At 43.3% G+C, this 26837-nt stretch overlaps 1 pseudogene; it reads left to right on the top strand.

The window, feature by feature from the left end:
- The first annotated feature begins 1728 nt into the window (after window positions 1-1728).
- LOC120051940 lies at window positions 1729-26715 on the top strand (annotated as a pseudogene).
- The last annotated feature ends 122 nt before the right edge of the window (window positions 26716-26837 follow it).

The raw sequence follows: 26837 nt of genomic DNA, 5'->3' as shown, positions 1-26837 counted from the left end.
GTCAAGAGGACGTCAGAGGAGAAATTTTTTGTTTACCTTGTACTGACGTGAAATAAGACCTATTTCTTTGGCGTGACCGACAACTTCCGGTTCTCTGATTCGCGCTATTTGGAGGTGCGATTGTCTACTGTTTTGCTGCCGTTACGGATGAAAACTATCTCCGTCTCGAAGTTTGTTTGATACATGTGACCATATCATCTTAATGTATGTTTTTTCAATATAGTTTAATCAGATTATTTGAATTTTTTCGGGAGTTTTGCCGTGTTCCGTTCTGTGACTTTTTTTACTTTGGCCAGTCGACCAGTACATATGCTAAATGAAGAGGGAAAGTTGCCATTATGAATGGATTGAACGACTCATCAGGACTAAGGACACATTGATCAACATTCTGATGAAAGATCAGCAATAGTAAGACCCAATTTACGATGTTATTTCATATATCTGTCGTGCATGTGAACTGGTCGGGGGCGCCCAGCTGGTTCTGGCTGGCGTGGCTATGCTAATTTAGCGCTACATTTTGTTTTCGCTATAAAACATTTAATAAATCTGAAATATTGTTTGGATTCACCAGATGTTGGGCTTTCAATATCTGTACGCTGTGTATTTTTCTGAAATGTTTTAAGATAAGTAATTAGTTATATGACGTTGGTCTCTGTAATTGTTCTGGCTGCGTCAGCACTATTTCAGATTGCAGCTGCAATGTAGAACTGTGATTTATACCTGAAAAATGCACATTTTTCAAAAAAAAACTATGCTATACCATAAATATGTTATCAGACTGTCATCTTATGAAGTTGTTTCTTGGTTAGTGGCTATATATATTTTTATTTAGTCGAATTAGTGATAGCTACTGACGCAGGAAAAAACTGTTGGAGTAAAAAAATTGTGTCTTATGCTAACGTGGTTAGCTAATAGATTTACATATTGTGTCTTCCCTGTAAAACATTTTAAAAATCTGAAATGGTGGCTTTATTCACAAGATCTGTATCTTTCATCTGGTGTCTTGGACTTGTGATTTAATGATATTTAGATGCTACAATTTACTTGTGACGCTATGCTAGCTATGCTACTCAGTGGCGGGGGAGTGGGGGGTGATCCCGGATCCGGGTTGGTGACTCGTTAAAGGTTAAGAAACATGTTTATTTAGACATTATAAATAAATAAAAAATATAAACAATGGCACGTTGACACTGTCACATGTTGATCTGAGCCTTTGCTGTAGAAAACCACAACAGGGTCCGACTTTCGGCTGTCGGAGATGCACCTCCCCCGACTTCACTCATTGCTTTTCGACTACAGGCGGTAACCTTACAACTCAAATGCACAGTAAAATACAATAAAAAATATAACATTTAAACCTCCTAACCTCTCAACCGAAATTCTCAATAAAAGAAGCCTCACTAAGGGTCCACTGGGAAACAGGGGTGGTTCCTATCCTTTACACATGCAGGGAGTTGTCCATAGCCCAGATCAAGGAGAACCTGTGTTGAGAGGTTAGGAGGTTACATTTTGTCTTTTATTTTAGGGAGATAACTAGCCTCGTGAAACCAGTCTGCTACCCTAGGAGACAACATTAGTGGGCACTAGGCAAGGTTCCTTCTCTGTCTGTGAAACACAGGCTACATACTCCAGTCCAGTAGGTGGCGGCAACCGCCATTTAACTTCAAAGGAAAAGAAGGGGAATGTTGATTGACAGACCGGAAACAAGCCGTCTTGAGAGGAGGCAAGATGGCAGCCCCGGCAGTGGCTGAGTTTCAAAGAGCCCAGTCTCTTCTCAGTTCAGACCGGAATGCATCTATCGATATTTTACATTCGATAGTGATAGAGATTTGCGTCAGTTCAAATCTGGTATCAGGACAAAATGTGATTCAGAGTCACCGAATATACTTTAAGTATTTTAATTAAACTCAAGCGATAAATGGTAAATGCAATTTTCGTATATACGGGTTCACTGTATCACCGCGCAGGGTAGATCAGAGAACTGTGGAATGTACTCAAATAGCAGTTTTTATACTATGACAGCTTTAGTTCCAACTCGTCCGTTGGCCTATCATAGTAGAGGCTGAGCGCGGTATAAACTTTGCTCAGCCTATGCTGGCACTCGGACTTGTCCAAGTCCCTTAGTGCTCTCCTCTGTCCGCATCTGGATGTTGGGTAGATTAGATCCGTCTTGTGTCTCCGTCGATTCTACACTCAAACAGTTCCTAATATGGTATTGTCCAGTGCTCTACCCTCCCTGGTTGGCTTAGAGATATGCACCCCTCCCCTCTCCAAATTGACCACAGCCTGTATAGCCTGTCCATCTATGTTGATCAGTCTTTACACACCTACACATCTGTATTGTTTGTGTGTGTGTGTAACAAAACAATATTCATCTTCAAACAATATGGTAGCGGGCTATAGTGCATAAACATAAATCCTAACAATAGGTAAGTATATAGCTACAACATAACTTGTAGTATCCAAGTGTCTTGGACGTCTAGATTATCGCTAAAAGAGTCCCTGTCCATGGGTTAGAGAAGTTAGCTAGCTAACTTAGCTAGTAACTTAGTAGCTTGCTAGCCACCGTACTTTAGCGTAATGACCGTACCGGGCTTCCCCCATTGGTCACAGTGAGTCAGCAGCAGTGACACCGATAGCTAGCATGCTGTGCATTTAGCTATGTAACATTAGCTAACTACTATTTTGCTTGCGCATATAATTACTAGCTAGCTAAATGGTAGAAGATTCCGACACAGACAGAAGTGATTCCAACCGTATACCCATCGACGCAACATCGCGGGACTTTCAGGAACGCTTGCGAAGCAGACTCGACAGACGTGACCAGGATTTGGGGTGTGAGAATAGGGACGCCTGCTACACAGACCCTGTGGGCTAGTGGTCACCAACCTTTTATGATTCAAGATCACTTTCTGAGTCAAATTTCAAGCCGAGATTTACCACTCAGATTTTTTTTAACATTACTTCTTTAATAAATGTGAGCCTATGCAAAATTAACCAATTAAAACAGTACTGTAGTAATAAGTTGTATATGTACAGTTTTTATATAAATATACACATCTACCCAATTAGGAATCTTTATTTTCTACCATGGTTTTTGCTTAACTATGTGCAGTAGGCTATAGGACCTATACATTATCACCACATATTGGCTTTACTTGAATTGCCCTGCCAATACACTGTTATTCTTCTCAGAACAGTTTGGAGAAAAAAATAAAAAATAATCGAGGTAGGCTATATGATCACACTGGCAATAGATCAGTTGTATTACTCCTAAAGCACAGCTGAGTGAGCATATATTTAAATAATTACATTTTTTTCTATTTTACTGGGCTGATGGTGCCTGTTTCTGATGGTCAGTCTCAGCGGCGGGAGAGGGAAACAAAGTGAGGGTCTGCCTCAACATCCCTCCGCTCTCCACTGACCACAAAGGGTCACTGTCTTCATGCTGATGGCTAAACTCGAGTCGCACCGCACAAATTCATGATGTTACTCCTATGACCAGAGAAAGTAAAATATTCCTAATAATAACAATGCAAGCCTATCGATACACTTTCATACTCATTCATTGCAGCTGCAGTGCTGCTTGTAGTGCAAATGTAAGTAGGGAGAATGCACATTTTATGGCTTATAAAAGTGTTGAATCGAAAGTGTTGACAGTGCTTAGTAAAAACTTAAACATGAACTCACTCTTTGCTGTATTTGTTGACAGTCTCTCTAGTCATGGTTTTAAAAGTCTTGAAATCTCACAGTATCAACTTTGTTGTAGCTTTCTTTTATGCCTGCTATGTTACTGCAAACCTGGTTAGCTGAGCCATCCGATTGGCCAGCGGTAGGCCTATAGGGCAGTTCCTTGATTTGCTCCCCCTGGGCCCCGCCATGTAGGCAGAGTTTGTACCTTCAGACTGGAGAATGACCAATATACAGAGTTTTGGGTCTCAAGTAGGTGGATATTCAATATCATATTTAAAATGTTTAACAAATACAAAAACAGAACTTTATTTACATAAGTATTCAGACACTTTGCTATGAGGCTTGAAATTGAGCTCAGGTGCATCCTGTTTCCATTGATCATCCTTGATGTTTCTACAGCTTGATTGGAGTGGTAAATTAAATTGATTCGACATGATTTGGAAAGGCACACACCTGTCTATATAAGGTCCCACAGTTGACATTGCATGTCAGAGCAAAATCCAAGCCATGAGATCGAAGGAATTGTCCGCAGAGCTCTGAGACAGGATTGTGTCAAGGCAAAGATCTGGGGAAGGGTACCAAAACATTTCTGCAGCATTGAACGTCCCCAAGAACACAGTGGCCTCTGTCATTCTTAATTGGAAGAAGTTTGGAACGACAGTGCCTTCCTAGAGCTGGCCAAACTGCGCAATCGGGGGAGAAGGGCCTTGGTCAGGAAGGTGACCAAGAACACGATGGTCACTCTGACAGAGCTCCAGAGTTCTTCTGCGGGGATGGGAGAAGCTCCAAGAAGGACAGCCTTCTCTGCAGCACTCCACCAAACAGTGGCCAGACGGAAGCCACTCCTCAGTAAAAGGCACATGACAGCCCGCTTGGAGTTTGCCAAAAGGTACCTAAAGGACTTTCAGCCCATGAAAAACAAGATTCTCTCATCTGATGAAACCAATACTGAACTATTTGGCCTGAATGCCAAGCGTCAAATCTGGAAGAAATCTGTCTCCATCCCTACTAGAGGTCGACCGATTAATCGGAATGGCCGATTTAATTAGGGCCAATTTCAAGATTCATAACAATCGGAAATCGGTAATTTTGTACGCCGATTTTGCCATTACATTTTTTTATTTTTTTTATTTTTTTACACCTTTATTTAACTAGGCAAGTCAGTTAAGAACACATTCTTATTTTCAATGACGGCCTAGGAACGGTGGGTTAACTGCCTTGTTCAGGGGCAGAACGACAGATTTTTACCTTGTCAGCTCAGGGATTCAATCTTGCAACCTTACGGTTAACTAGTCCAACGCTCTAACCACCTGCCTCACGAGGAGCCCGCCTGTTACGCGAATGCAGTAAGAAGCCAAGGTAAGTTGCTAGCTAGCATTAAACTTATCTTATAAAAAACAATCAATCAATCATAATCACTAGTTATAACTACACATGGTTGATGATATTACTAGTTTATCTAGCGTGTCCTGCATTGCATATAATCGATGCCGTGCGCATTAGCGAAAAAGGACTGTCGTTGCTCCAACGTGTACCTAACCATAAACATCAATGCCTTTCTTAAAATCAATAGACAGAAGTATATATTTTTAAACCTGCATATTTAGCTAAAAGAAATCCAGGTTAGCAGGCAATATTAACCAGGTGAAATTGTGTCACTTCTCTTGCGTTCATTGCACGCAGAGTCAGGGTATATGCCACAGTTTGGGCCACCTGGCTCATTCCAAACTAATTTGCCAGAATTTTATGTAATTATGACATAACATTGAAGTTTGTGCAATGTAACAGGAATATTTAGACTTATGGATGCCACCCGTTAGATAAAATACGGAACGGTTCCGTATTTTACTGAAAGAATAAACGTTTGGTTTTTCAGATGATAGTTTCCGGATTCGACCATATTAATGACCTAAGGCTTGTATTTCTGTGTGTTATTATGTTATAATTAAGTCTATGATTTGATAGAGCAGTCTGACTGAGCGATGGTAGGCACCAGCAGGCTCGTAAGCATTCATTCAAACAGCACTTTCGTGCGTTTCGGCAGCAGCTCTTCGTTGTGCTTCAAGCATTGCGCTGTTTATGACTTCAAGCCTATCAACTCCCGAGATTAGGCTGGTGTAACCGATGTGAAATGGCTAGCTAGTTAGCGGGGTGCGCGCTAATAGCGTTTCAAACGTCACTCGCTCTGAGACTTGGAGTAGTTGTTCCCCTTGCTCTGCATGGGTAATGCTGCTTCGAGGGTGGCTGTTGTTGATGTGTTCCTGGTTCGAGCCCAGGTAGCGGCGAGGAGAGGGATGGAAGTTATACTGTTACACTGGCAATACTAAAGTGCCTATAAGAACATCCAATAGTCAAAGGTATATGAAATACAAATCGTATAGAGAGAAATAGTCCTATAATTCCTATAATAACTACAACCTAAAACTTCTTACCTGGGAATATTGAAGACTCATATTAAAAGGAACCACCAGCTTTCATATGTTCTGAGCAAAGAACTTAAACGTTAGCTTTCTTACATGGCACATATTGCACTTTTACTTTCTTTTCCAACACTTTGTTTTTGCATTATTTAAACCAAATTGAACATGTTTCATTATTTATTTGAGGCTAAATTGATTTTATTGATGTATTATATTAAGTTAAAATAAGTGTTCATTCAGTATTGTTGTAATTGTCATCATTACAAATAAATAAAATAAAAAACGTCCAATTAATCGGTATCGGCTTTTTTGGTCCTCCAATAATCGTTATCGGTATCGGCGTTGAAAAATCATAATCGGTCGACCTCTAATCCCTACGGCGAACCATGGTGGTGGCAGCATAATGCTTTGGGGATGTTTTTCAGAGACCGGGACTGGGAGACTAGTCAGGATCGAGGGAAAGAGGAACGGAGCAAAGTACAGAGATCCTTGATGAAAACCTGCTCCTGAGTGCTCAGGACCTCAAACTGTGGCGAAGGTTCACCTTCCAACAGCACAATGACCCTAAGCACAAAGCCAAGACATCGCTGGAGTGGCTTCTGGACAAGTCACAATGTCCTTGAGTGGCCCAGCCCGAGCCTGGACTTGAACCCGATCGAACATCTCTGTAGAGACCGAAAAATAGCTGTGCAGTGACACTCCCCATCCAACCTGACAGAACTTGAGAGGATCTGCAGATCTTTTTTTTTTTTTTTTTACAGTTGAAGTCTGAAGTTTACATACACTTAGGTTGGAGTCATTAAAACTCGTTTTTCAACCACTCCACAAATTTCTTGTTAACAAACTATAGTTTTGGCAAGTCGGTTAGGACATCTACTTTGTGCATGATACAAGTAATTTTTCCAACAATTGTTTATAGACATATTATTTCACTTAATCACAATTCCAGTGGGTCAGAAGTTTACATACACTAAATTGATTGTGCCTTTAAACAGCTTGGAAAATTCCAGAAATGTATGTCATGGATTTAGAAGCTTCTCAGCAAGGAAGAAGCCACTGCTCCAAAACCGCCATTAAAAAAGCCAGACTACGGTTTGCAACTGCACATGGGGACAAAGATAATACTTTTTGAAGAAATGTCCTCTGGTCTGATGAAACAAAAATATAACTGTTTGGCCATAATGACCATCGTTATGTTTGGAGGAAGGAGGCGGAGGCTTGCAAGCCAAAGAACACCATCCCAACCGGGAAGCACGGGGGTGGCAGCATCATGTTGTGGGGGTGCTTTGCTGCAGGAGAGACTGGTCCACGTCACAAAACTAGATGGCATTATGAGGCAGGAAAATTATGTGGATATATTGACGCAACATCTCAAGACATCAGTCAGGAAGTTACAGCTTGGTTCAAATGGGTCTTCCAAATAGACAATGACCCCAAGCATACTTCCAAAGTTGTGGCAAAATGGCTTAAGAACAATTGGAGTGGCCATCACAAAGCCCTGACCTCAATCCTATATAAAATGTGTGGGCAGAACTGAAAAAGCTTGTGCGAGCAAGGAGGCCTACAAAGCTGACTCAGTTACACCAGCTCTGTCAGGATGAATGGGCCAAAATTCACCCAACTTATTGTGGGAAGCTTGTGGAAGGCTACCCGAAACATTTGACCCAAGTTAAACAATTTAAAGGCAATGCTACCAAATACTAATTGAGTGCATGTTAACTTCTGATCCACTGGGAATGTGATGAAAGAAATAAATGCAGAAATAAATCATTCTCTACTATTATTCTGACATTTCACATTCTTAAAATAAAGTGGTGATCCTAACTGACTTAATTAAGACAGGGTCTTTTTACTTGGATTAAATGTCAGGAATTGTGAATAACAGAGTTTAAATGTATTTGGCTAAGGTGTATGTAAACTTCCGACTTCAACTATAACCTTTTGAACTATGCAAGTCAGTTATGAACAAATTCTTATTTGCAATGACGGCCTACCCTGGCCCAACACTAACCTGGGCCAATTGTGCGCCGCCCTATGGGACTCCCAATCACGGCCGGTTGTGATACAGCCTGGAATCGAACCAGGGTCTGTAGTGATGCCTCAAGCACTGAGTTGCAGTGCCTTAGACTGCTGCACCACTCGGGAGCCCATGGGAGAAACTCCCCAAATACAGGTGTGCCAAGCTTGTAGTGTCATACCCAAGAAGACTCGAGGCTGTAATCGCATCCAAAGGTGCTTCAACTGACTAAAGGGTTTTGAATACTTATGTAATTGTGATATTTCAGTTTTGTTTTAGTTTTTTCAAACATTTATGAAAAATTACAATTTAATCCATTTGAGAATAAGCCTGTAACGTAGCAAAATGTGGAAAAAGTCACAGGGTCTCCAATCTGTCTTTTAGTTATCAAAATTCTCAACTTAGTTTAACGCACCAGCGGAGAACTTTGGCCATATCCTTGTCAGTGCCACTTTTGTTTGTTTTTTGGACAATAATTTCCTCCAAGTTAGATGGATGTCATATTACACATTTTTCCAGTTAAGTGTTGTAGAATTGCATGAAATGTGTTTATAAAGGGCCAACGTTTTCCTGTGTGAAGAAATGTAGGCTCAGATATATCCTATAGTCTAGGCTTACTCTAGGCCACTACACGCTCCATTAAATAGTATGTTCCATAATACAATTTGCGAAAAATACCATTGTGTGCGGTTTCATTTGACAGAGAGGAAGATATCCGTTAGAAATGTAGAAAGAGGGGAGATCTAAATAGGCCTATGCAACAACTAGCATTGGTGACCAATATGACTAGGAGTGTGTCTTTGCCAGTGGTGGAAAAAGTATACAATTGTCATACTTGAGTAAAAGTATAGATGTATTTTTTAAATTTAACTAGGCAAGTTGGTTAAGAACAAGTTCTTATTTACAATGACGGCCTACCCCGGCCAAACCCTTAACCTTTTTGGGATAGGGGGTGCTGTTGTCACTTTTTCTGGAAATCGTGTAATTTTTAAACGGCTTCCTACTCAATTCTTGCTCGTACAATATGCATATTATTATTATTATTGGATAGAAAACAGTCTCTAGTTTCTATAGGCGTTGAAATTTTGTCTCTGAGTGGAACAGAACTCATTCTACAGCAATTTCCCTGACATGGAGTCAGATTTCACACATCTTGGCCCCTGATCTGGAGTCAGTTTAAAGGTCCCCGTAAATGCTATGAGGATACAGACACTGCTTACGTCTTCCCCTGGATGTCTTTACGTGATGACGCTTTGAATGGTGTCGATTGCGCAATCACAGCCTCTATAAAACAGATCAACGTGTAGGAAGTAACTCTTTTCCAGCTGCGTCGGACGCGCGGTGGACACCGACCTACTATTTTTCCAAGCATTAGTGTAGCCAGTAATATTTATCCGGTCATGTTTTTACTTGTAATAGGTGTTAAAAACATCATAAGGTAGTTAATTTAAACCGTTTTATAGCAATTTATATCCGTTTAGTGCGATTTTGGGACATTTATTTCTGAGACAATTTCAAGCTCTGGGCACGTTTTCAGTTCATGCCGAACGCAGTGGGCATTTCGACATGGCAAGAGGACAGCTTTCGACCAAAAGACGATTAGACCCAAGAAAGGATTCTTTGCCCAAGATTCTGATGGAAGAACGGCTCAAAGTAAGATCAATTTATTATGATAAATCGTGTTTCTGTCGAAAAATGTTAATCGCTAATACCGCCATTTTGTTTCGTGTAGCTTCGTTTGGCGCAAACTGTATTGAAAAGTAAGGATAATTTAAAAAATGTAAATCAGCGATTGTATTAAGAATTAAATTGTCTATCAATCGCTGTCCACCCTATATTTTTTAGTCACGTTTATGAGTATTTATGTATACGACTAGATCACTGTCTAATATTGCGTCCGACATTTTCTGACCAGCTCGGCTACTTTTCTCATTGTATAACCACGATTTTGGTGGCTAAATATCCACATTTTCGAACAAACTGTATATGTATGTTGTAATATGATGTTACAGGAGTGTCATCTGAAGAATTCTGAGAAGGTTAGTGAAAAAATTAATATCTTTTGGCGATGTTGACGTTATCGCTCTCTTTGGCTAGAATCAATGCTGGGGTAATGTTTGCACATGTGGTATGCTAATATAACGATTTATTGTGTTTTCGCTGTAAGACACTTAGAAAATCTGAAATATTGTCTGTATTCACAGGATCTGTGTCTTTCGATTAGTGTATGCTGTGTATTTTTACGAAATGTTTTATGATTAGTAATTAGGTAAGACACGTTGCTCTATCTATTTATTCTAGTCGATTTGTGACGGTGGGTGCAATTGTAAACTATGATATCTACCTGAAATATTCACATTTTTCTAACAAAACCTATCCTATACCATAAATATGTTATCAGACTGTCATCTGAGGAGGTTTTTTCTTGGTTAGTGGCTATCAATATCTTAGTTTAGCCGAATTGGTGATAGCTAGTGGTGTTGGTGGACAAAGAAAAAATGGTCTCTTTTGCTAAGGTGTTTACCTAATAGATTTACATATTGTGTCTTCCCTGTAAAACATTTTAAAAATCGGACATGTTGGCTGGATTCACACGATCTGTATCTTTCATTAGCTGTATTGGACTTGTTAATGTGTGAAAGTTAAATATTTAAAAAAAAAAAAAAAATTGAATTTCGCGCCCTGGCTTTTCAGTGGAATGTGGGAGGAGTGCCGCTAGCGGCACCCCAGTCCTAGACAGTTAATATACCTTAGATACCTTAATAGAAAGTTACTCAAGTAAAAGTCAACCAGTAAATACTACTTGAGTAAAAGTCAAAGTATTTGGTTCTAAATGTACCAAAAGTATGAATCATTTTAAATTCCTTTAAATTAAGCAAAGCAAATTGCACCATTTCCTTGTTTTTAAAATGTACAGATAGCCAGGGGTACACTCCAACACTCAGATATAATTTACAAATGATGCATTTGTGTTTAGTGAGTCTGCCAGATCAGAGGTAGTAGGGATGACCATGTGTTCTCTTGATAAGTGTGTAATTTGGACTATTTTCATGTCCTGCTAAGCACTCAACATGTAACTAGTACTTTTGGGTGTCAGAGAAAATTTACATTTTCTTTAGGAGTGAAGTAAAAGTAGTCAAATATAAATAGTAAAGTTACCCCAAAAAACTACTTAAGTAGTACTTTAAAGTGTTTTATACCACTGGCTTTTGCTACTGGACAATGAAAGTACGTTGATTTGAAAACCAATAGAACATGAGAGAGAAAGGCTACTGGTTTCAATGGCATATGGAAGTCTTTATAAAATTATTGCCTGCACATTTGGTTGGATTTTGGCTAGGCTACTTTGAAGCAAGGTAAGACATGCCTCATATGTAATGAAACGTTCTGGTTTCAAACAATGAACATGATTTTGAAATGCGTACTGGACTGCTAGTTAAGTAAACTGAAGTTTTTCTTCTCATGCTAGCTAACAGTAGCCACGAAAAATAGTGCATTTTAGCCTATTCTTTGATTGAAATACCAGTCGATGTAGCGCGAGAGCTTCTGATACAGCTCAAACAGCTTAGATAAGCCCAATTATTTTGCAACAATTCTAAAGGCAATTTGTGTAAAATTAAAAAAGGCCACGATTACAAATAGCACATTTTCTCTCTCAACTGGTAATTGAAGTACGCTTCCCTGTCACCATTCAAGTGCATGGCAACTAGGCAGGCTTCAGTGCGTCACACAGCACTTTGCAATGAACTGGAGGCAGTAGCAGTAGCAATCTTCTCATGTAGTAGGTGGAATAATGGGACAATTCGGAGTACAATTCCATATTATATCCCTTGATTGAGGTACGTTTTCTAAGCCATATCTTGCACCAGCTCGGCTGTGTTAATCTAAACAAAAGGCATTTCCAACCTTCTACTGTAGCGGAACGTATACGTTAAGATTGGAATCATCTAGCTAGCTACATTTTTTTTTATTTACAGATCTAGCTAAATGTTAGCGAATGTGATAGCTATCTGACTAATGCCTTTTTCTAACCCTTACGCCCACCAACAGCAGTTTGGGACCATCAACATGGTGACAAATCAACATTTTTAATTTTCAATAGCTCTTTAACCATTACTCCTAAAACTTTCAAAACTGGTTCTAGCTAACCCGATGTCATAGACGCACATAGCACACTTTTTTTGTCGGTTTACATCTCACACTATTTTAAATTATGATTTTTTTTCTCCAAAAGTGCCTTGGTGACGTGATCTGCACACCTCAAACAAGGTTCATAATGTACACTCAGTGAGCCTACACATGCACACCCTTGTGTTTGTCCATTTGCATCTCATGAGATTTTACGAGAATTGTAAAATATTCAACTTTCAGTAGCTCCTTAGTCTTATGACCCTCAAACGACTTTCAGAATATCCACTGTGTAGCCTGATATGTAGCACAACCTTTTGTTTGTCCATTTTCATCTCACATGATTTTACATTCATTTTCGATGTTTCCAATTTCAATAGCTCATTGGTCATGTGACCTACTGGACTCAAACAAGGTTCAGAATGTACACTGACTACCCTTCTATATTGCACACCCTTTTGTTTGTCCATTTTCATCTCACATGATTTTACATGAGTTTTGTAAGCTATAGAATTTCAATAGCTTCAATAGCACCTGACCTCAAACAAGGTTCAGAATGTACACTCAGTGGGCCTACACATTGCACACCCTTTAGTTTGTCCTTTCCGCCTCCCCCCGCCCCCAGTACTTTTTTTTCATTACCTTCTAACACGATTATCCTATATTACATTTGATGCAAAATCGATTTTGGTTGCATGGATATGCGGGTCTTGGCGTGCCATTGTGCTAAAAAAAACATCCCGATTGGACTTATAGTTTGAGTTATTAACGTTTAAAGACGTACCGGGGGTTGGGGAATTTGTAAAAGTCGTAACAAGGAACCTGCGGAAGGATCATTAACGGAACGGGTTGCCAGCCGCCGGCGCGGTGCTGTGCTCCAAAAACAAAACTCTGCTGTGGGCTGGGTAGGGCAGGGGGAAAGGACTAACTAAAGGGTGTGCAATGGGTAGGCCCACTGAGTGTACATTCTGAACCTTGTTTGAAGTCAGTAGGTCACATGACCAAGGAGCTATTGAAATTTAACATTTTGAAAAATGAATGTAAAATCATGAGATGAAAATGGACAAACCTAAAGGGTGTGCAATATAGAAGTGTAGTCGGTGGACATTCTGAACCTTGGTTGAGGTCAGTAGGTTACATGACCAAGGAGCTATTGAAATTTGAATGTGAAAAAAGTTTGTACTTTGTTTACGCTCCCTAACTAATTCAACTAGGAATACAAAATCCTGTTCACATTTCCACATGTTTATTAGTGTTGGAAAGCTAATTAATGTCCAAATCGTGAAAATAAGACCTGTGCAATGTTGTGCGCAATTTTTCCAACATCATGAGACTTATTTGGAGTCTGTGGCTCAAGTGGTTTGAAAGGTATTGAGGTTTGAAAGCGTGACTATCCGTTGAATATCCAACCTGAAACTGTCTTTACCTCGGTGTAATTTCAGTAATGTTAGCTAACTAGCTACACATTTTTGTTGGTAAGTAGAGCCAGCTAACTCAGATTTATTGACAGCAGAAGCTCAACAGATAGTGGCTCAGCCTTTGTTACATTGACTGCTAGCGAACTATGTCCAATGTTGGACCCAGGGATGATTTCCCCCAGCTAGCTGTCAACTGAAAGCAGTGACTTATAAGTGAGCATCCCCACTGATTTGACAACAAAACTGATTATGGCATGTATTATAGTTTGCACATTTCTTCTCACATATAGCCTAGATGTTGCCATCTATTACGCTAGGTCTACCTGTAAAAGGTTGTGCTGCCAATGTCAACAAGTATTCTTCTATTGTTTGTTCCAGTAAAGCGGGACATCCAGGAGAGCGATGAGGAGGCGGTGCGTGTCAAAGAGCAGAGCATCCTGGAGCTGGGTGGTCTGCTGGCTAAGACGGGCCAGGCTGCAGGTAACATATCCTCCCTCCCTCATCCCCTCCGATTTCAGGTGGATAAGTGCAGACTCAGAGTAGACACATCACCTGTACTAGAGAATTATGCTGACTAGGCTTGTCACGATACCAACATTTTGCAAACAATACGATACCAGGCCAAGTATCACTATACCGAGTAGTATCGCGATACCATGGTGGAAGAAAATCTGTGGCCTAGCATCCTGTTCGCCCCGTCCCCAGACGCGTTTACGTTTTCGAAACGTTCTCCAAAAACCTGTCACTGAAATTCAGACTTCTACTCAATACAACACATTGAATTTAATTTCGCACAGTTCAGTGTATAATATAATACTGCATAGAATGTCTGATTTTGCTAATATTTGCAAAAGCCTACCTGCGATTTGGCAGGAACAATGAGAGGCAGGAATATACATCGGTGGAGGCTGCTGAAGGGAGGATGGCTCATAATAATGGCTGAAACGGCACAAATGGAATGGCTCCAGGCATTTTCACGAGCCCGTCCTCCCCAATTAAGGTGCCACCAACATCATGGGATATACATGCATAATGATCTGCATGTCAAATGTAACAGAAGACTCATCTGGGTCTGCATCTCTGCTCGCTATCACGGCAAAATTATATTTTAAAAAACTGATGGAGGAATAGACATGAGTGAAAAGCGGGCAGAGAGAAGCAGGTGAGTGAGGGCTGGTAGGGTCTAGGGGATGGTGCTGGCTGATTACAGCTGCCACACGTGATATGCGCATGAAATTGAAGTGGATATTATTAGACCTGCCCATACAAGAGACTAGTGGCTGTTGCTTCAATTCAACTGAATTTATTAACAAAGCTGACTTTTATAAACATTTTATAACAGACGCCAGCAGGTTCTTTAGATCGGTAGGGATGAAAAAGTCAGTAGTATCAAATGAAACAGTACTACGGTATTCTTAAATGTTATCATGATGTTTTGGTACCATGGTACCGGTAAACCCATAAGCGGCAATCCTAGGGGGGGACGCGCCCCCCCCCCCCCCCCCCAATCTGGGAAAAATATGATTTGTCCCACCCAATAAATTACTGTAAACATAACTATTTATTTCAATAATATGCAATGAGAGCACTTGTGCTTGATTATAGACACTTAATAGCGCCTAAATTTCAAAAGATTGCGAACTTCTATTATCTGTCTCCTATTGTAAATAACCTGTGTCTATAATCAGCACAAGTGCTTTCATGTCGCCAGCTATGTAGAAAAAAGACGGAAATCAGAGCATTTTTCAGTACACCACAATGCAAAGTAAGAACCCTAGTAGCCTAATATCTCAAAGACTAGTTGATAAAATGTTCATAAGAAAGACGTGACATGCTAATGGAAATGTTTCATAATGATGTCATTAGGCAGAGCGGGCAACAGATGGCATATAGACAGCAGAGCTGGGGACAGACTGGCAGAGACAGGGAGTCTCAGGTAAGTTTGAGTCTTTGTTTGGCAACATTATGAAAGGTTCTCTTTTTTTAGACTTGTAAAATAGGGACATAATTGGACAATGCCATGGATACCCCCACTCAACTTAAACTGGTGACTGAACAAAGATTTGTTTAAGGCAATGGTTTTGCTGTTGTGATTAATTGTGTAGTTTTGGGTACTGGAAGTTAGGAGTATGGCAAAAACCTTATTTCTTTACCAGGAGACAGACTGTGTGTCAGTGAGGGTGGTGAAAGGGAAAGAGCCAGGGAGAGAGACTTCAGAGGACAGTGTCACAGCCATGGCAGGACCAGGTGTCAACCTTTTTGCCAGCAGCACCCGTATAGGGGACAGTGGCACAGCATTGTCCAGTTACCTTAGTGATGGCACAAAACCATATCAGCCACACCCACAATTTATAGAACCGCAAACTCTTGCCAAGTGAGTGTTGACGTTTCAAGAGAAATGGTTTCGCGATTTCCCCTGGCTACGTTATAAACCATCATTAAAAGGAGTGTTTGCACTGTAGCCAAGGGTTTCAAGCCAGCCATATTTTGGCCAAAAAGCGGATGCTGCCTTCATTAGTGCAGGGTTTAGGAACTGGAGAAAATCCATTGTAAAATTCAGAGCACAACTAAGCTACCTAACCCACCGCAACTTTGTAACTGTAGCAGCACACCAGCTAAATCCAATCGTGCCCTGTTATCCAGCGCGTGGGGTAAACGGCAGGAGGACGCAAGGCATGAACTGCTTGATGAAAATTGTTAGTTCAGTGCAGCATGTGGCAAGACCGGGACAAGCTTTTAGAGGCCACAGATGACAGTGGGAATTTATACCAGCTTTTGAAACTTAGGGGAGGATCCCATTTTACTGAAGTGGTTAACAGAGCGTACCACAATGTACATAGGCCCCAAAGCACAGAAGGAAATTCTGAACATCATTGCCAATAGTCATTCGAGGCATTGCAGCTGAGATTAGGTCTCTTCCGATTGTACCATTTTCAGTAATTGTTGACGGTACTCAAGATGTCTCTGGTGCTGAACAGGAGAGTGTCTGCCTGTGTTATGTTAACCATGACCTTGTCCCTCAATAGGAGTTTATTGGGCTATTCAGGGTGTCTGAGACAAGAGGCGAGAGCATTGCGAAAGTAGCAACTGATGTGTTGAGGCTCAATTTGCCCATGTCTGGCTTACGTGGGCAGAGTTACGATGGTGCCTCAAACATGGCAGGAAAATACACAGGTGCACTAGCAATTGTGAGGAGGCAGCAGCCATTAGCCCTCTATGTGCATTGTGGAGCACACTGTGTAAATCTGATTACACAGGCTGGCTGCTCAGCCTCCACACTGATCCGGGATTCCCTTGGGTCAATCAGTTAGGTGTCCTCTATGGCCAGTCAGGAAAGTTTAAGAGCATGTTTGAATCAATTGCCACGTCTGACGATGCACATCTGACCACCCTAAAACCCCTATGTCCAACAAGGTGGGCTGTGCGGAATACTGCTAATAGAGCTGTGCTAGGGCAGTATGAGTGGGTACTAAGCAGCCTAGAGGAGATGGCAAAAACTGCATCCAAGACAGCTTCAACTGCCAGTGGCTTATTTGAGCACTTCAGCATAGGCAAGACTGTGTTGTGCCCCACACTTGCCTCTGCTGTTCTTGGAGAGCTTGAATCCTTTAACATTTCACTGCAGAAGAAAACTCAGACTGTCTCTGGTATGCAGGCTGCAGTCGAGTGTGTGTGCGGTCATCTCTTAGTGGCAAGAGAAATGACGAAAGCTACCTTGCACTGTATTAGAAAGCAACAACATTGATTGAGTCCATTGAGACACACTCAAGACGATTTGCTGGAAAAGCAGTGGATCACTATAGGGCAGAATTTTTTAAAAGTGTTGGATGGTGTGGAGGTTCAGTTTGGTGACCGTTTTGACCAGGACAGTCTAAACGTCCTACAAAAGTTGGAAAGAGCGCTTCTCACGGGGGAGTTGGATGAGTCTCTAGATCAGTACCCTGAGCTGAACATAGATTCTCTTTCAGTGCAGTTGCCTCTCTCTTTCGCAACAAATACCACTGTAGCAGCAGTGGAGAGGCTGCAGAGGTCCTCAAGGAGGCTTCCAGTGGAGGTGCAAGGGGTTGTTTCACCAAGTTGAGGTGCTGATCAGAATTTTGTTTGTGGTGCCAATGTCTTCATGTGAGGCTGAGAGGAGTTTCAGTCCACTCCGCAGGATGAAGACTTGGATACGGGCTAGCTTGGGCCAAGAGGGACTGAATGGCATAGTTGTCTGTAATGTACAGGCTGGACAGTCTCGAGGGAAATTATCTGCCAGCAATTTGTTGGATGCATTGAAACCCGCAAATATATGTTCGGTTCAGTAGTGTGTATAGCAGTGGTTCTCAGCCTTTTTTGGGTACTGGAACCCCTGCATATTTTGAGGCAAGGCAGGCAAGGTTTTGAGCAGTCCTCAGGGACCCCCACCCCCTCTATATTATATGTAAAGTTACTGGAAACCTTGTGGTACTGAATATGTTCATTATACTTTTTTATTTCACGGACCCCTTGCAGTTACACCAGGGACCCCTAGGGGTCTACAGACCCCTGTTTGAGAACCCCTGGTATATAGTAAATTTGTTCTTTTGTTTAGTAGTTTTTAGTACATGACAGTACACTTTTATTTTGTTATTTTATTTAAAATGGCTTACTTTGTGACATACTTGTCCATAGCTTTTGTTTGAAGAGTTGAGACACTGACTGAACAATAAATAAGTATTTTTGAAGGATATTTTGGTTGATTTATTTGGGTTATTCATTGAAGTAGTTCTTTCACTTTTAGAACTGTACTTATTTTGAGCTTTTTGTTCTTGTAAAGCTATTGTAGTAGATTCAGGTCAGTGGCACATATTTAATGACTATATAAATGTATCAGAAAGTCAAATGAAAAGGTAAATTCAATACTGAGACAAACTTTGATGGTTCTCAATGGAGATTATGTTAGATGAGATCACACCATGCTCATTGTATTTACGAAAACTGCACCCATAAACAGTGTACAGTACCATTGCCACCTAATGGCCTTTCTTGGTATTGCTGGTTGTAAATACAAACACCTGCAAACATAGTGGACTGATAAGGAACACTGCTATAACTATTATTTGTAGTAGTACTATTATAATGATTTAAACATTTGAACAATTTGGGACAACCCTTCAGTTAACTACCTATCAATTATCCAGTAGTAGTGATTATGGTTCCTCAATTTAACATATTACAATGTAGGCTGTGTTACAGCACTAATTTTGGTGTCCCCTTCAGGAATTGCTCTTGAGAATTTAATGTAATTGTCCCCTCGAAAGTTGATATCAGATTTTCGCCCCTGGGTATACCGTGCAACACTAAAACTGACTAGTTTTAATGCTGTGGAAATTAACTTTTTCTATAATGTTGAGTGACGGTGACAAGTTTGAGATTTGATTACATTGCATGCGGACTGCCCAGAATTACTTATCTACAAATCACCTTGCATCCCAAATACCTAGTCATTGTGATCAACATTAGTGTTTCTGTTCCTCACCTTGGCTTGCTTTAACTGATCCCTTCCAATTTGCTGTCTGGGTCCCTCAGAGCTGGGCGGTCTCCTGAAGTATGTGCGGCCGTTTCTGAATTCCATCAGCAAGGCCAAGGCGGCGCGGCTGGTGCGCTCGCTGCTGGAGCTGTTTCTGGACATGGAGGCAGCTACAGGCCAGGAGGTGGAGCTGTGTCTGGAGTACATTGAGTGGGCCATGGCTGAGAAGAGAACATTCCTCAGACAGGCCCTGGAGGTGAGGAGTGGAAGAGGGGACCCCACTGGAAGAGAGCTGAGCGGGAGCACTGACATGATGGGTTTGGTTCGCCTCACTAAATGGTTTACAGTGGATGGAGATTAAGCCCGTCTTAGGGTTCTTGAGTCTATTTCGCTCTATGTAGCGCTGCAGTTCTTGCTGCTAGGGCCATTGGTGGATCTTGATGACACATTTCAATTATGTCAATTTGGGAATTGAGTTGAAATTCCAATTGAACAATTTTAGAATTTTCTTTCTTAAAACCGACCTCTGGTGGTGATGATTATTTTAGATGATTTCAGAGGTGGTGGTATCCTTGACTTTGTCTCTCTCTCTCCAGGCTCGTCTCATCTCTGTATTTTGACACAAAGCGGTATCAGGAGGCGCTTCATCTAGGTGCGTTTTTTGTTTGTACAGAAACAAAAAAATATTAATCACAACAAAAAGAGCAGAATATGATTACAGTTGGTGCACAGCAGATACATGTTAACTCTGTTTTATACACTTCAGTTGACCAGTCCCAATTATAGTACTTAAAAAAATGCCCTTCATATCTGCCAACTCTGGCTTGGTGTACTCATTCATGTCTCTCCCTTTCTCTCCATCCCTCCCTCCTTCCATCCCTCTCTCCCACAGGCACCCAGCTACTCCAGGAGCTGAAGAAAATGGATGACAAGGCCCTGCTGGTGGAGGTACAGCTGCTGGAGAGTAAGACGTACCACGGCCTCAGCAACCTGCCCAAGGCCCGAGCTGCCCTCACCTCTGCACGCACCACCGCCAACGGCATTTACTGCCCGCCCAAGCTACAGGCCGCCCTGGACATGCAGTCAGGTCCGCTACTCTCCATTCGCCTCCCCTACAACACCCACCACTAGTTCATTCTTATGTCCACTGTGTAGGAGTGGCTTCTGCAGTTTTATAAATTCAGTGATTTTTAGACATTTTATAATTTATATTTAAATCCTTTTAAAGTGGTAGGGCATCAGCTCTTCCACATCCACCAAGCATAAAGGCCTGGGTCCTAACTAGACACAGCTGTAGGTTGACTTTTTCTGGTTGTACAGAGGTGGCCATGCAGTGTTGAGATATTGAGTCCAGTTGTACCTCTGATTTCCATGTTTACCTTATTGCGCTCAGCTGGTGTCCTGGGTCTAAATCAATCCCTGATTAGAGAGCAAGCATGACAATCAGCATTGCAACAGGACTTGAGGTCCAGATTTGAGTAGGTTGATAGCCTCCTCACCCCTCCACCCCTACAGGGATCATCCACGCAGCAGAGGAGGACTGGAAGACTGCCTACTCTTACTTCTACGAGGCCTTCGAAGGCTACGACTCCATCGACCATCCCAGAGCGATCACCGCTCTCAAATACATGCTGCTCTGCAAAATCATGCTCAATCTGTAAGCAGCTGAACGCTCAACTCTATATGTTGTGTGTAATGATGACCAATGTGTACTCACTATACTTACGCATGATATAACTTTGGAATTTTAGTAAATATGCAGCACAACAGTTAGTTATGGAGTTGGTTATGTGTGGATAAGAGCTTAAGAGGAAAGTTGATGTCTTGAATGAGTAACCTGTTGTCTTGTTGTAGTCCTGAGGAGGTCCAGGGTCTCGTCAGTGGAAAGCTAGCCTTGCGGCACGCCGGGAGACAGACTCTCTGAAATGCGTGGCGCAGGCCAGCAATAACTGGTCGCTGGACGATTTTGAAAAGGTAAAGAGCATGTTGAGTGATCTGAATAGCACTGAATAACATTGATGCACAGATGCATTTTTTCATTTGCTGTTTTTATCCCTTGCATTGTTTATCCCATATTGTAGGTTCCTTAACACCTGTTTTACTCTTCCTCTCTTTCTATCCCCCTCTTTTGCTAAATCTTTACTTTCTCCCCTCCTATCTATATCCTTCTATTTTCCCCATTTCTTAGCTCTATCCCCCCTCTCTCCAGGCCCTGACAGAGTACAGAGGTGAGTTGAGAGACGACTCCATCATAAGCACACACTTGACCACGCTCTATGACAACCTGCTTGAACAGAACCTCATCCGTGTCATCGAGCCTTTCTCCAGGGTACAGGTGAGCTTACAGCTGAGCATTTTGTGGAGGGTGGGCGCATGCTTTCCAGTCCAGGACTAGGATTTGTTCTTGTAAAATTCTTGGGCTGATCTGTGACCCGCTAGCACCTCCCCCGGTAAGAGGGGAATGAGGCAACCTCAGTTACACACAAGGGAACTTTATTGCTGTACACACTCACAGCAGACAGGGAATAGATGTGGGAAGGATGTGGTTTTGTAATACAGGAGATAAGCAGTAATGAATAGGCTGTACACTATTAGCACAGCAAGAGGACTGGTAAGGACTGTATAAATATAAAGGACTGTATAAGCAAACAATTATTATCTACTACCAACAGTAAATAGTAAACACACGCACACGTTACAACAATAACAACAACAACTCAGTTCTGCACGCACTCCATCCCACAAGTCCCCTCAGAGGAGTGAACAGACACTGGCCTGCACAGTCAGAAGAACTGTCAGGTGTCTTGCCCACAAACAATGTACCCCTTAGCAACCCAGGTCACACATGTTTGAGAGGCCAGTTTATTGTACCACTAGGTGTCACGTTCCTGACCTGTTTTCTGTTAGTTTTGTATGTGTTAGTTGGTCAGGACGTGAGTTTGGGTGGGCAGTCTATGTTTTCTGTTTCTATGTTGGTTTAAAGGGTGACCTAATATGGCTCTCAATTAGAGGCAGGTGTTTTTCATTTCCTCTGATTGAGAGTCATATTAAGGTAGGTGTTTTCACACTGTTTGTTTGTGGGTGGTTGTCTCCTGTGTCAGTGTTTGTATGTTACGCCACACGGGACTGTTCTCGGTTTGTTTGTACGTTCGGTCTTTTGTGTAGTCATTTTCCTGTTCGTGAGTTCTGCGTTTTATGTAAGTTCGCATGTCCAGGTTTGTCTACTCCGTTTTGTTGTTTTGTTAGTTTATAGTGAAGTTCGTGTTTTCGTCTTTTCTGTAAATAAATATGTCAACTTCAGAAGCTGCGTTTTGGTTCAATCCATGCTCCTCCTCTTCGGATGAAGAGGAAGAGGAGATCCGTTACAGAACCACCCACCAATCCAGAACCAAGCAGCGCAAGTTTGAGCAGCGGCCAAGAAATCAGGACTCATGGACTTGGGAGGAAGTATTGGAGGGAAAAGGACACTGGGCTCACATTGGGGAATATCGCCGCGCTCGTGAGGAGATGGAGGCAGCGAGAGCCCAAGAGCGGTGGTATGAGGAGGCAGCAAGGAGACGTGGCTGGAAGCCCGAGAAGAGACCCCAAAAATGTCTTGGGGGGGGGCTAAGAGGTAGTGGGCCGAGGGCAGGTAGGAAACCTGCGCCCACTTCCCAGGCTTACCGTGGAGAGCGGGAGTACGGGCAGACATCGTGTTACGCAGTAGAGCGCATGGTGTCTCCTGTACGTGTGCATAGCCCGGTGCGGGTTATTCCACCTCCCCGCACTGGTAGGGCTAGATTGGGCATTGAGCCAGGTGTCATGAGGCCGGCTCAACGCGTCTGGTCTCCAGTGCGTCTCCTCGGGCCGGCTTACATGGCACCAGCCTTACGCATGGTGTCCCCGGTTCGCCTACATAGCCCGGTGCGGGTTATTCCACCTCCCCGCACTGGTCGGGCGACGGGGAGCATTCAACCAGGTAAGGTTGGGCAGGCTCAATGCTCAAGGGAGCCAGTACGCTTGCACGGTCCGGTATTTCCGGCGCTACCTCCCCGCCCCAGCCCAGTACCACCAGTGCCTACACCACGCACCAGGCTTCCAGTGCGTTTTCAGAGCCCTGTTCCTCCTCCACGCACTCTTCCTATGGTGCGTGTCTCCAGCCCAGTGCCTCCAGTTCCGGCACCACGCACTAAGCCACCTGTGCGTCTCCAGAGCCCTGTACACACTGTTCCTTCTCCCCGTACTCGTCCTGATGTGCGTGCCCTCAGCCCGGTGCCACCAGTGCCGGTACCACGCACCAGGCAAATAGTACGCTTTGAGAGTCCAGTGTGCCCTGTCCCTGCTCCCCGCACTAGGCTTGAAGTGCGTGTCTCCAGTCCGGTGCCTCCAGTTCCGGCACCACGCACCAGGCCTACAGTGCGTCTCAGCCGGCCAGAGTCTGCCGTCTGCCCAACGGCGCCTGAACTGTCCGTCTGCCAAGCGCCGCATGAACTGCCCGTCTGTATTGAGCCTTCAAAGCCGCCCGTCTGCCATGAGCCTGCAAAGCCGCCCGTCTGCCATGAGCCTACAGAGCCTTCCGCCAGACAGGAGCCGCTAGAGCCTTCCGCCAGACAGGAGCCGCTAGAGCCTTCCGCCAGACAGGAGCCGCTAGAGCCTTCCGCCAGACAGGAGCAGCCAAAGCCTTCCGCCAGACAGGATCAGTCTGAGCCATCCGTCTCCGCAGCGCCATCTGAGCCATCCGTCTCCGCAGCGCCATCTGAGCCATCCGTCTCCGCAGCGCCATCTGAGCCATCCGTCTCCTCAGCGCCATCTGAGCCATCCGTCTCCCCAGCGCCGTCTGAGCCATCCGTCTCCCCAGCGCCGTCTGAGCCATCCGTCTCCCCAGCGCCGTCTGAGCCATCCGTCTGTCCCGAGCCATTAGAGCCGCCCGTCTGTCCCGAGCCGTCAGAGCCGTTAGTCAGTCAGGAGCCGCTAGAGCCATTCGTCAGTCAGGATCTGCCAGAGCCGCCAACCAGACAGGATCTGCCAGAGCCGCCAACCAGACAGGATCTGCCAGAGCCGCCAACCAGACAGGATCTGCCAGAGCCGCCAACCAGACAGGATCTGCCAGAGCCGCCAACCAGACAGGATCTGCCAGAGCCGCCAGTGAGCCATGAGCGTCCAGAGCCGCCAGTGAGCCATGAGCGTCCAGAGCCGTCAGCCAGCCATGAGCGTCCAGAGCCGTCAGCCAGCCATGAGCGTCCAGAGCCGTCAGCCAGCCATGAGCGTCCAGAGCCGTCAGCCAGCCATGAGCGTCCAGAGCCGTCAGCCAGCCATGAGCGTCCAGAGCCGTCAGCCAGCCATGAGCGTCCAGAGCCGTCAGCCAGTCCAGAGCTGCCATGTATCCAGAACTGCCACTCAGTCCAGAGCTCTCTCTCTGTCCGGAGCTGCCCTTCAGTCCGGAGTTGCCCCTCTATCCTGAGCTACCTCTCTATCTTGAGCTACCTCTCTATCCTGACCTACCTCTCTGTCCTGAGCTACCTTGTCCCGGAGCTGTCCCTTATTTTGGTGTTGCCTCTTCTTTTAGGTGGGTGGAATAGGAGGGTGGTCATTCTGAGGGGGAGAAGTAAGCTGGGATTGACTATGGTGGGGTGGGGACCTCGCCCAGAGCCTGAGCCACCACCGTGGTCAGATGCCCACCCAGACCCTCCCCTAGACTTTGTGCTGGTGCGCCCGGAGTTCGCACCTTGAGGGGGGGGTTATGTCACGTTCCTGACCTGTTTTCTGTTAGTTTTGTATGTGTTAGTTGGTCAGGACGTGAGTTTGGGTGGGCAGTCTATGTTTTCTGTTTCTATGTTGGTTTAAAGGGTGACCTAATATGGCTCTCAATTAGAGGCAGGTGTTTTTCATTTCCTCTGATTGAGAGTCATATTAAGGTAGGTGTTTTCACACTGTTTGTTTGTGGGTGGTTGTCTCCTGTGTCAGTGTTTGTATGTTACGCCACACGGGACTGTTCTCGGTTTGTTTGTACGTTCGGTCTTTTGTGTAGTAATTTTCCTGTTCGTGAGTTCTGCGTTTTATGTAAGTTCGCATGTCCAGGTTTGTCTACTCCGTTTTGTTGTTTTGTTAGTTTATAGTGAAGTTCGTGTTTTCGTCTTTTCTGTAAATAAATATGTCAACTTCAGAAGCTGCGTTTTGGTTCAATCCATGCTCCTCCTCTTCGGATGAAGAGGAAGAGGAGATCCGTTACACTAGGGTTGTGGGTTATGGGAAGTGGAGTGAGCAGCTTGAAAAGGTTGTGAGATGCTGATAGGTTACTGGCAGGGAATTTGTAGCACGGCTATTTGTAAAAGGCTAGTATTTGTTTAGCTTTGTTCAGCTTGGATATTTTGTCTTGTAAAGTTCTTTAAGGATTTGTAAAGTGTAAAGTTCAAATTGCTGTGTTTGTAAAAGTAATATTTGTAGAATTTTGTATAGTATTTGTTTTGCTTTGTTGAGCTTGTGTTCCAGACCACTGACAAGTGTTGTTCTGTTTCCCCACAGATAGAACACATTTCCACCCTCATAAAACTCTCTAAAGAAAGTCATAGCTTATTCCACTATTAGGACATTAAATGGTGTCAGCACATCTTTCACTTATTTTTGTTATTTTGCCTTGCCCGTTTCCTTCCTTAAAAATGTGCTCTAATGTTTACGGATGCATTAATGTAAAAAAAAATGATTGGTGTTCTTTTTACTCCATTCATGGTGAGCGTGTGTGTTAAGATGTGTTGATTTGGTTTCTTCACTTCTACACAGGGAGATGTCGAGAGGAACTTGTCACAGATGATTCTTGACACAAAATTTCACGGTAGGTGTCTATGATAATGAAAAATGTGAACACAGACACTTCTCTATGTATTTATTTGGACAGTGAAGCTAAAACCTGCCGACCAATCTAAAATCCTGGAGCATAGAGCCAAATTAAAACTTTTAGCTTTACTTTCCAAATAAATACATAGGGGAGTTTAAATCCAGATGTCCTCCTCCCTCATATTAGTCCCATAGTTGTTGGGAAAATGTAATAATTAACTTCAAGTTAAAGGAAGACAATCACATTTTTTAGGTCTAAGTTTTTTTTGCCTTTACTCTGTACCTACTTGACACCATCCCTCCACCTCCTTCTCTCTAGGTATTTTTGGACCATTTTTGGGTGTGCTGATCATCTTCGATGAGCCTGCAGTAGACACAACGTATGAGGCGGCCCTGGAGACCATTCAGAACATGAGCAAAGTGGTGGACTCACTCTACAACAAAGCCAAGAAGCTCACATAGGTCAGTCAGTCCCCTGAGCCGCTAGCAGAATTGGAGTCATATAGAATAAATGTATGTTGAATATGTGTCATTATGTATGACAGCCTTGCTTTGGAAATTATGGGACGGTTTCCCGAACACAGATTAACCACGTTCAATTGAGTATGCTATTTAGTCCATGACTAGGCTTGATCTGTGTCCCTAAATCTGCTGCCCCAGCCTGCTAGTTGATATATTTTCCCTTTTGTCTCTTTCCAGAGAGGAGACCACCTGTACCCCAGCACAGAGCTTGTCCGGCAAGTTTGTGAAGCACTCCGGGAAGGGGAGAGGGTGGGGGGGGGGTGTTTGGACTCAAACAACCCAGCAAGCAAATAAACCAACCGACCAACACACAAACTGACAGGGCTAGGCTCTCCACC

This window comes from Salvelinus namaycush, chromosome 8 (assembly GCF_016432855.1).
Source record: "Salvelinus namaycush isolate Seneca chromosome 8, SaNama_1.0, whole genome shotgun sequence".
Classification (NCBI taxonomy): domain Eukaryota; kingdom Metazoa; phylum Chordata; class Actinopteri; order Salmoniformes; family Salmonidae; genus Salvelinus; species Salvelinus namaycush.
The sequence above is the reverse complement of the archived record's forward strand: the minus strand, read 5'-3'. Positions and strand labels throughout refer to the sequence as shown.